Source organism: Pteropus vampyrus, unplaced genomic scaffold, assembly GCF_000151845.1.
Source record: "Pteropus vampyrus isolate Shadow unplaced genomic scaffold, Pvam_2.0 Scaffold515, whole genome shotgun sequence".
NCBI lineage: Eukaryota > Metazoa > Chordata > Mammalia > Chiroptera > Pteropodidae > Pteropus > Pteropus vampyrus.
In genome coordinates, this window is record NW_011889296.1 from 12,746 (window position 1) to 22,679 (window position 9,934).

General features: G+C 43.4%; 1 long non-coding RNA gene across 1 annotated transcript in view; it reads left to right on the plus strand.

Annotated features, from left to right (window-relative positions):
• The first annotated feature begins 2,894 nt into the window (after positions 1–2,894).
• LOC111733025 overlaps positions 2,895–9,934 on the plus strand; it is a 76,125-nt gene continuing 69,085 nt past the window's right edge. Inside the window, exons 1-2 of the long non-coding RNA XR_002777812.1 lie at positions 2,895–2,949; positions 3,041–3,204. This is a non-coding gene — a long non-coding RNA (uncharacterized LOC111733025). The remainder of the gene's footprint in view (positions 2,950–3,040; positions 3,205–9,934) is intronic.

Sequence of the window (9,934 nt, forward strand, 5' to 3'; positions counted from 1 at the left end):
GTGGCTGGACAGAGTGGGGAGGTGGAGCAGGCTCATTTTCTTTTAAATATCCTGAAATTCTTAGTCTGCTTCATGATGTTTCCATGTGTTGAAAACAGCTTTCCTAGAAATTTGGACATCAAAATGTCCACTCGAATTTCCTCCACTTTAAGAACAGGAAATTTAATCTTCTCCTTTTTTTTAGACACAGGAATTGCTAAAGTGATAAAAGTGCCAGGATGACAGAATACTAGAGTAATAGGAGAAGATCCAAGTTAAAGCTCTTGCGTTCATATTTGACCCTTATGAAGTTGATGAGGTGTCAGGAGGAGAGTGGAGAATTTGCATCATTTGTCCTTGTACTTCTCTGGCTTCGGTGGAGTTGGTTTATACTTCGTGGCACCAAATATTCGGTCATTAACCATTATGGGCATTAGAACACTTGAGTACCAAGGCCCAGAAAAGGGAAGAGACTTGACCCAGCCGGATCAAGACCTGTAGTAGCTCCAAGTGCTGAAAAGATTGTAGTACCTCTCCAGACATAATTCCCAATGAAATCAATACTAAACCTTCAAATAGAATGTTATTTTTTGGAATCACTCAAAGTTCCACATGTATGTCGAAATTAAAATGGCTTCTTATTAGATTCTCTTATTCTCTCTCTTTGGTACTCCTGTCGGTGGTGGTATAGGCATGTACTTAATACGCCTGTTGGAGAATGTGGCACTAGCTACGTCACACAACAGGTCAGTGGTAGGAGGCCTTGATCTAGAAGCCAGGCCTTCTCATGTCCAAGGCAGTGCTCTGCCCTCTGCAGTGATGCTAGGTTTGAAGTCAGTTGTTCATTGAGAGTCACTGCCCTGGCATTTTTTTCTAGCTGGAACTTATCCAGTATGAGGAATGACTCCTGCTACCTTTGGGAACTGAAGAATGCTCTAAAGAATAGGCTCCATATGGCTTCTGCAGCTGGGACTTGGGTGAGCTGGAGGTGGAGAGGCGGAAGGAAGTTCAACCCTGCATCATTTAGAGAATAGATGTGAGGCAGCAGACTCTCCTTCGAACAAAACATAGTCTCCTTTAAGCTTTGAGTGGGAAATAGTTTTGGGAAAAGAATCTTCAGGTTAGAAGGGATGGCTGGACCTGGGACCCTGATACTGATCTCTGAAGGCTACCTTTCCATTGGGATTTTTCAATCATAATCTTCCTGTCATCTTCAGGCCTGCTATCCTCCCTATAGCTTTAATCCAGTTGTGGATACCTCTCGTCACAGAACCACCTCCTGACCATTTTGTTATTTTAGCAGAGCCTGGTTGGCATCTCTAAAGGCAGTTTTATTAAAAACCAAGGGGAATGAGAAAGTAAAATTATTACCAAAAATGTATTTAGCATATGTTTCCAAAGTATGGATTTATCATTCTTTAAAGCTTAAGTAGCTTAACAGGCTTACACGTTCCGCTACTCTCTATGCCCTTTCTGGGGGCCTCAAATCATCTTTTCTTCAGATCATTACTTTCTAGCCTTGAAGAGAAGGCACAGCTTTGTCTGGACCCTGTCCTCTCTCCCGTACCCTTGTGCTGGGTGCTAGAGACCCAAGAGTTAAATCGGACCCACTCTTTCCCTTCAAAGGGCTCCCAGTCTGCAAGGGTGGATGCCCGGGCATCGGGTCTTCTTCTCCAGGGAACAGACAGCTAATAACCAGAACCGGAACCCTGGTTCACACCTCAGAGGATTTTCCATTCAATCTAGTTTGGGGTCCAAGGATAGAATTGGGACTTTTAGAAACCCCTATGGTAAAAAGAAAAATAAAAACCAGACAAGACAGAATGCTTCTGTGAATTCAGTGATGTACTTCATTAATTTGTAGATTTAAAATTGACGACCTTATCTTCACACATAGGCAGAGTAGTGCTTATTCAGTAACTGGACCATACTTGGTGGATGTGCAAACTCATGGACTTCTTGTGATAACTCTATGGCCCTCTAGAGTCTTCTACCTTAAGTTGGGAACCAGTGGCCTCACTTTCCTTGTTTGAGCTATCATCGCTTCCCTGCTCTGCGGAATTCCGTGATTTAGTTTAGAAAAGCCGAGTGCGCAGAATGACGATATCTTAATGGCAAGGCTATGTTAATAATGCCACAAAGAGGAAGTATACTGACTATGTTTGCAAGAGCAGGCTTGCAGCAAGATGCTTTGTGTGTAAAGCAAGTGCATCTGACTGTGTGTAATACCGCAAGGCATCGGTCCTTGATCTTGGGAGGCTTGAGCCATTGGCCAGCTCTCTGTCCCCTCCTCCTCCCCTCCATCCGTTCTTCCTTTTTTCTCTTTCTGAAACAGAAGCTCCTCAATGGAGCATAAGCTTCTTGAGGGTTGAGATCTTCATTTGTTTTTACTGCTGTATCTCCAGCCATAAAATAGTGCTTGTCACCTAACAGACACTTAGTCAATACTTATGAAGTTCAGTTCTTCCCTTCTTTCTAGCCATCACGTGTTTGTCGAGCACCTGACTGGGCCTGGCCCTGTGCTGGTTTCTGGGGGTACAGAGCCAAGCTCGAATGCAGCCCCACAGTCCAGTAGAGAGAGCACCAAATCATCATACTGCTGTGGAGGGAAGCCTGTGGGGCAAGAGAAGGCAGTAGAGGTGCACCTGACTCAGCCTGGAGGCCTGGAAAAGCTTCCAGGAAGCTATGATGGCTGGGTTCTGAAGGATGACCTGGAGCCAGCCAGTTGAAGAAGGAGGGGGAGGGAATTCCTGGCTCAGGAAGTAGCCTGTGCAAGGCCTGGATATGTGAGAGGGCTAACGTGGGGGAGGAACTAACTCAAGTGATTCAGGAGGACAGGGTGCAAGGCGCCTCCTGACTCAGAATGAGCCCTCAGGGTGGAGGTGGGGTGGGGAGGCCCTTACATCCTGTTTGTTTGCCAAGAAGCTGGATACTGGAGAGTCTGGGGGAGGCTAAAATGAAGTCGTAATAGTAACTGCAGATTTTCTTGATCTACATTCAAGTTTTCATTATCCTTGGGCAGACGAGACGTGGGTGACCTCAGCCTCTCCATGCTTTGCAGAGTCAGGTCCTGGGTCCCCTAAGAAGTCCTGTCCAGGAGCGGCTCCAGGCCACAGTGAGAAAGAAAGAGGGAGAGAGAGCAAGAGCCTACCTGCCTGAATGTCCCTGGCTGTGTGTCCAGTTGTACTCCAAGGCTAAATATATTATTCAAGGCCCTGCTTTTTGGTGAGTGGGGACATTTGAGGTTTGACTGTCTCTTTTATTTTTTTTCTTTCTACATAGCATAGATTCTTAAGAATGGTCTGTAATTCATCTAGAGGAAAATCAGAAAAATACTTTTTTTCTTTGGAAAATGGACTCGAAGAGATCAGTTTAAAAAATGATTCAGCTGTTTTTATTTTAACTGAAATCGTTTGCTTCTGAGAACAGTGTAATTAACTGCCTGGCAATTTATAGTCTGCTTCTCAGGATCTGCAAAATAGCCAAACTGATATTATCCTCCCCAACTAGCAGGCTCTGAGGGGAGTGAGGTCTCCTTCATCAACAGGCCTCGGCTCCCTCTGCTCTTGCAGGAGGCCATGTGTCACAGTTGTCAGCAACTCCAGTGGCGTTTTTATTTTGTCTTGTCCCCCTTGACCTAGTAATTCTACTTCCAGGACATATGCTAAAGAAATAATCAGATATTGTGGGGGAAAATATTTGAGGATGCTCACTGCATTTTTTGGTCATTTATATTAACTGGAAAAAATGAAAGTAACTTAAAGATTCATAATAGGGGTGTGGTTATATACATGTCGACAGGTCTGAGTGATAGAATACTATACAGCTGCGAAAAATCATGCTTGAAACAAATATATAAGGATATGTGGAAATGCATAAAATAGTGCTAAGTGAAAAACCAAGGTATGAAATTGCATATACGACAATATTATTCAAAATAAAGCACACAGTACTGGGTAATGAGGACAACAGTGGCTATCTTTATGGGATTATGGGAGTGGGTTTTTTTTCTTAGACTTTTCTGTATTTTTCAAAGTTTCCTAAGTGAACATGTGTTAGTTTTAATAAACAGAGGCTCTTCAGGGTCGGGAGCAGCAGCTGTGGCTTGTAGTCTCACTTGCCCAGCCTGTCTCTGAGCCGCAGTCCCTCATCTGTAAAAGAGGTTAATGGTTTCCACTTCAGAGAGTTGTAGTGAGGATCCAAAATAACGTATGTAAAACCCCTGACACATACGCCACACTCACTAAATACTAAGATGATATTCCATGAAGCCTTTAGATATCCCTAGATGGGAATACTGTCAAGATGAAGTTATAGTAAGAGTGTTTCCTAGACAGCTCTGAGTTGCAACCGTTCTTCCCTTTTCTCAAGTATGTAGGGAATGCCCGTATGCCCACAGAGGAGCATCTAGCTTTTGAGGCTGTCAGCTCATCTCTCCCAACTCAAGGATTTTCTTCTCCTTTGACTCTTCTCTTCATTCTCCCCCACTGACATCTGTTCACTGCCTCGTCTACCAAAGGGGAAAGCATTCTTTGGAACTAAAGCTGAGGCACCACTGAGAGTCCTTGCAGCTATGAAATACTTATTGTCACTGGGAATAATAGGTGGCGCTGGCTGATCACCACGCCTGCCAGGCTGGGCCCCAAAGAGGGGCTATAATGAAGCAGTGGAGGGTGGATTCAGGCCACACAGCTAGGCAGTGTCCCCTGCCTTTCGGCAGAGCTCTCCTCCAAGTGTCCTGCTGGCTCTCTGTTTACCTCTTCCCTCAGGCTGTCCGCATGGCTCCTGCCTTGGCTCACCAGTTTTACAGACCCAGGTTGGTTTGTGGGTGAAGAAACACCTTCATCTCACCAAACTTATGGAGCCTAAGGTCACCTCAGTGACGCATTTGCCAGTTTGCCTGAGGGTCCAACAGGCCTAACCCTCACCAGCAGGGGTATGGAGCACGTAAGCTCTGATCTTACAACCAGGCAGCCTCAAGGTCACGGGAACACCTTGGCAGTGTCTGCAGCATGCAATTCAGTCATCTCTCAGGGTAGAGTGCTTCGCACTGCTTGTCTGATGGCATTTTTCATTTTTTAAATTACAGAAAAAAATATAGACCCTGGCTGCAAATCCGAATTACCGGGAGAGCTTTGAAAAATTAGTAATGCTGTGGCCCCACCCGTACCAACAGAACCAGAATTTCTGGGGGACGAGATCCAGGAATCAGGATTTTTAGAAGGTCCCCAAATGATTCTAATGTGCGGCTGGGATTGAGAACCACTGTTAAGGTACAGATAGATAAAGCTGGAAGAGAGCAGCCCAGAGGTCCCTAAATTTGTCTGACCACATAATCCTTGAAAAGTTATAATAGCTTTGTGGATAATGATCATGAACTATAATACAGGCTTAGATTAAAGTAAGTGACAAGAAATGGCTTCACAGATGAATTAATTGTAAGCTGCAATAACACTGAGTTAGATAATATACTTTTTAACTTGGAAAATTAGAAAAATGAAGCCATTTTATTTTCTCAACAAGAAAAATAAATATATGTTAAAGTAAACCGTCTTTAATTTTACATTTTTTTTGGTTATAATATGTCATCAAAAACCACTAACATTTTCTATAAGAACGATGGTTTCGTTTTCTTATGTCATAGCCACTTATTGTCACATATGACATTACTGGGTTGGAGCATTACATCAGGTCGACCTCAACATCCTTCTCTTTGCAAGACAATATAAAGATCTCCCGTGCACAGGATTGCTGGAGTGCAGGGAAGAGGAAAGAAACTTCCGGTTGGTGATATTTCATGTTCCAAATCAAGCTTTGTGAGAAATCACAAGTAGAAGTCCAAATGGTTGCCGCCTCTGAATCAAAGTCTCAATCAGACCCCATGCTCTCCCGTATTCATGCAGGTAGATTACTGCCTTAATAATAGTGAGAACAGCTGTGTAGATAGATGTGTTTAGTATTTTTAAAAGCCATATCTACTTCAGCAGATGTAATTTGGAAGAAAAAGTATTTATCTTTTAGTTTTATCCCCTTCATTATCGCAATAGAAATAGTTTTAGAATGTGGATCTAAGCTGCCCAGACGAAGAAAGAGGACTGGATCCAAAGGCGTCTTGGTGGCCACACTGACTTCTGGTGCTAAACCTCTCCTGTGGCCATTTCGGGGTCCTGAGATATCCACTTAGGTGACCCTATCAGCAGCCCCCGAGAAATGTTGGGACAAGGGGGATGAGGAAAAGAGAACTCTGTGGGCACTTTCAGTATCCTCCCTCCCTGCTGTGACCAGAGGGGAGAGATGCTAAAGGCAGTAACTGAGGCCGAGGGTGACAGACAGGCAGCAAGAAGAGGCAGCAGCATTTCAGAGGACTCTGTTGAAGAAGCCTGAGAAGTATGTTTTCTGGAGGAGTTCCACTCAAAATGGTGAAAACTAAAGAAAACATTCAATACTAAAAACTGGGGAAGAGTCCAGCTCTTGAAAAACTTTGTTAAGAAAGAGTCATGTTTGAGGATCCTAGATAGCTAAGTGTCACTGCATTCCAATTTCTAGCCTGTATTACGTCTTGGAATAATGAGTTACATAAGTTTACTCCCCATCGTGAAGTTTTTTTTTTACCATAATTCCGACTTAATGAAAATGGTAGATTTAGGAAACAAATGTTATCGACTTGCACAGACTTGTGCCTGGACTTGCAAAACTATCAGATGCACACGGGAGGGGATGGAGGGGGAGGGGGAGGGAGAAGAGACAGTGAAAGCAAAGAGCCTCTTCATTCTAATAAGCATATATTGAACTCTTGTTACATGCCAGTGGGAGCCGGTAGCATATATGGCAAATGGGTGTCCCCTTCAGGTAGAGGGGTGGCAAAAAGGGGGCCCCCTCTGGATGGACTCATGAGGGAAACCCACCTCTTTGGGTAAAACCTTTAGACAAGGGCACCTTCTCTGAGCATAGCAATTAGAAAAAGTCCCTTGTTCTGGTCAGAACTATTAAAAATTAGAGCATCCTTTTGGTGGACTAATTTTAAAGTCACCTTCTCTGGGCATAATAATTAAATCAGAGTGCCCCTTCCTCCATGTGCAGTCAGACAGGACTTTGGGTTTCTCTGAATTTTGGCCCCAACTTGAGACTCCTAGGCAGGATGCCCTTGTAGGGATTCAACTTGCATGGAAGCACAGGAGATCCTACAGTGCCCTGAGCTGGGCCAGACCCCAGGCGTACAGATCTATGTAAGAGCTAGACCTTGTTCTTGAAGAATTTGTAGAACTCTCCCTCTTAATCCCCGCCCTCATTAACTCACCCCATCGTCTGCCAGCTCCACCCATGCTGCACCCCTCTCAGCAGAGCTTCTCTGTGGTGACAAAATGTCTACCCTCCAGATGCATGGGCTGCAGCTCCAGGCTAAATATCTCTACAATGAACAACTAGGGCTAATTGTTCGCTGTGAGGGCGCATCGCTTATGGATTTTAGATGGGAAAATATGGACATAACTTTATGCTTCAGTAGCTGTTTAAAAACTGTGTTGTGTTCTGTTTAAATGTGCTTTTAAATGGTGAGTTTGGGCATAGCCGAGGTGTTTTTCCCCCTTTTTCATGTTCTTTAATAAAAGAAAGCAGTTTATCTCTAATCTGGTGATTAAGAGCTGGCTTTAAGGACTAATTCCTACCTAGCTCATTGTACTAAGACTGTGCCAGGCCCTATGCCAGGTAGTGGTGACACTGACTTGGTAGACTTACCTTTTGCTCTTCTGTCTTAACAGTTGGGAAGACAGTTTAGAAGGAGACAACCTCACTGCAGATCGCTGGGTCTTATGTGAAAGGCATAGAGCTTAGAGGCAGGGAAAGCCTCTCTCGTCTTTCTAAAAACTCCTGTTCATCCATCAAAACTCCCATTCGGACACTCCCTCCTCTTTACATCCTTTTCTGATTTCCTCTGTTATGTTCCTGCTGGGCTTCGTTCACTTTTGCAACCCTTGGCTCCTCCAGGTGGCCCAGCTTTGGAGGAGATAGTTGACACAGACTGCCAAATATGTATCGATCCTTCTTATATTCATTTTTATTTCTTTTCCTTTACCACCTCTTGAGAGTAACATGACCTTCTTCTTTGAAACTCAGGAGAACAGCCTGGCCATTCTTGGGCCTAAGAAGAACTGGAAGCTAGAAGTTAGCATGCTCTCCCTAGATGAGAAAGCTTGGATTAAAGGTTGTGCGGATTTGCAAACAGGGGAGCAGAGCCTTCAGATCCTGATATGTTTAGATGAATTTGAAGGGTTCCCTCAACCCCAAGGGAAGTCAGAGTTATATTAGGTGATTGTGGGGCCAGTGACATCCTTTTGAGGTAGAAAGAAGCTCTGGTTATAAGTCTGGCTCACTTTGCTTATTTTGCCCTGGGGATAAGCCCAATTCCAGTATTTGATAATGGGGATAATTTCAGTGCTCAACCTCTGTTTTCTATTTGCTGGAGGATCAAATGAAATCCTGCATGGAAAAAGGCTTTGTAAGCAAAAAAAATCACCCCACCCCAAATATTATGTATTAGCATCCTTGAGAACAAGGATAGCGGCTGACTCATCTCTTTTTCTCTAGCATCTAGTTTGGAAGTAGGCATGCTACAAAAGTTTGTTGAATGACTAAGTGTCCTAGTAGGAGATAGGTGTTTGTATTTCTTTAAATCTTTCCATATTATCGAATACATCGGCCATACTAGTTACTGCTTACCCTTAGCTGTTCTGTAATTTCTGCACTTACCAACAGTCTGAAGTTCCCAACACCCAAGAGATAGTTTATTGACTCCTAGGTATTTTTGCCTGCCATCAGTATATACTGCTGGCAAATGGACAGTGATGCCTACGCTATGACCTTTTTTGGTAAGAGCCCAGGTCTCCCACTATACACCACAAGAGTGAGGGCTGTATCTTATCCATATTTATGTTCCTCCAATGCCCTGGTATGCAGGAAGCGCTCAATATATATTTGTTGACTGACTAATAGTGAGAGGGAGTAGCATGTTTTTGTACATCTATTTGGCCAGCCGGATCAACTCTAGATATCAGAAAGTAACAAATGTAACAACTAGATTATCCCACCTCACTTTTGTGTTGAGGTGATCCCCTTTTTTTAAATTAAAGAACCTTTGAACAAAAAGCCATGGCTTTATTATTATTTTTAAAGAACTTACTGTGTGCCTGCCAATATAGGAATTACGAACTCATTATTATCCCCACTGCCGTGTTAAGGAAACAGGCTCAGAGAAGAGTAAATAATTTAATCAAGAGTTGTGGAATAAGCTGAGGATCAAGAATCTGAACCCCTGACACATATTCTCAATGACAATGAATGGGGAGTAAGTACTGAAAGTAAGGAGCAGGAAGGGAATATGTTTCTGGCCCCATCAAGGGGAAACTTAGCTTGGGGTAAGATCAGAGGGAGGGCTTCTTGGTGGGACCTGGGAGATTCATCACGACTATAACTGATGGGACTAAAAAGTAAATTAAAATTTCTTGGGGGAGCCGGGGAAAGAAAACAGAAAACGGAACTTTTCTCTGTGAAATTAATCAGCCTTTCTGCATTTCTTTCTAATTTAAGAAGCACTTTGACCTGTGTTGTCTCATGTAGTCCTCATGACAGCCCTGTGAGATTTTACTCCTATTTGAGAAATGAAAAAAGTAGACTCAGAATGATTATAACTGAGTTGCCCATGGTGGCAAGTGGGAAGGTTCTGAAGGCCGAGAAACCATTCATTCATTCATGCATTCATTCATTCAAGAAATGTTTATTGAGCACTTACTACGTACCACGTACTGATTTAGGTGCCAGGGGCACAGCAGTGAACAAGACAGACAAAACTCTTTGTCCACATGGACCTTACAAGGTAGATAAACTATCTTTTATTTCTTTTCAATTTCTCTCTGTCAATTAATGGATATTGGTTTTGGTTTTCAAGCTTGGTTGTATTTTA